The sequence below is a fragment of the Carlito syrichta genome, unplaced genomic scaffold (assembly GCF_000164805.1).
Source record: "Carlito syrichta isolate Samal-C Ts95f unplaced genomic scaffold, Tarsius_syrichta-2.0.1 Scaffold311316, whole genome shotgun sequence".
NCBI classification, from domain to species: Eukaryota; Metazoa; Chordata; class Mammalia; order Primates; family Tarsiidae; genus Carlito; species Carlito syrichta.
In genome coordinates, this window is record NW_007255412.1 from 1,004,875 (window position 1) to 1,005,714 (window position 840).

General features: G+C 78.0%; 1 protein-coding gene across 1 annotated transcript in view; it reads left to right on the plus strand.

Moving 5' to 3' along the window:
* The window catches only part of ZNF503 (zinc finger protein 503), a 4,780-nt gene that overhangs the window by 2,510 nt on the left and 1,430 nt on the right, over positions 1 to 840 (plus strand). The gene's annotated exons all lie outside the window — the stretch shown is intronic.

The window sequence follows — 840 nt, forward strand, 5'->3', positions numbered from 1 at the left end:
AGCCGGGACCCGCCGCAGGCCGGCGCCGCGGCTGCTTTTCCCCATCCCGAGGCCTCTGCCGCCGGCGCTCTGTTCCAGTCCGCGCCGCCGGAGAGCGCGCCGGGACGAGGGGCCCTGGAGCCTCCTCGGACCCGGTCCCACGGGGGTCCTGGCGCCCCTGCCTGGCCTCCCCGGGGTGACCCGGCGGGCGCCGAGCGCGAATCGGGGCTGCGAGCTCCGCGGGGCACGAGCGCGGCGCCCCGCGGCGCGCGGCGCCGGGCTCCCGACTCCGGCTGCGGGACCGAGCTGCCGGCAGCGCCGAGGGCACGCGCAGAGTCGAGTCCCAGGCGCTTCTGGGGGAGGGGGCGAGGCCCAGGGCCCTCCCAGACGCTCCAGTCGGGGCTCAAGCTCGGGACCCCCCGGCTGGGAGGGAGCTCCAAGCCCAGGGCGCCCTTTGGGGGACCCTGGGATCGTGGAGCTGCAGCGCCCAGCGCGCACCCCAAACTGCGCTCTCCCGGGGTCACGCCGTTCCGGGTTCTCCGCGTCTCGGGCGTCCCTCGGCGCTTGGCTTCCCCTGTTGCCTCTGGGGACTCGGCCGCGCGGCGTCGCCTTCCGCCTCGGGCCTGGGTCCGAGCGCCGCGCGGCCCCTGCCGCCATTTGCACGGGGTTGTGACTTGGCGACTTTCCACCCTCCTCCCGGCGCCAGCCCCGCGGCCGCGGGGCCTCTCCCCGGGTTGCACGCAGAGCGACCCCAGTGACCTCCGGGGCGCCGCGGGGAGCCCCCAGGCCGCCGCCCGGACTGGATTTGGTGGAGACTCTGGCTCCCCCGCCGCCTCCGCGGAGGGGCAGCCTCCGGCGCCT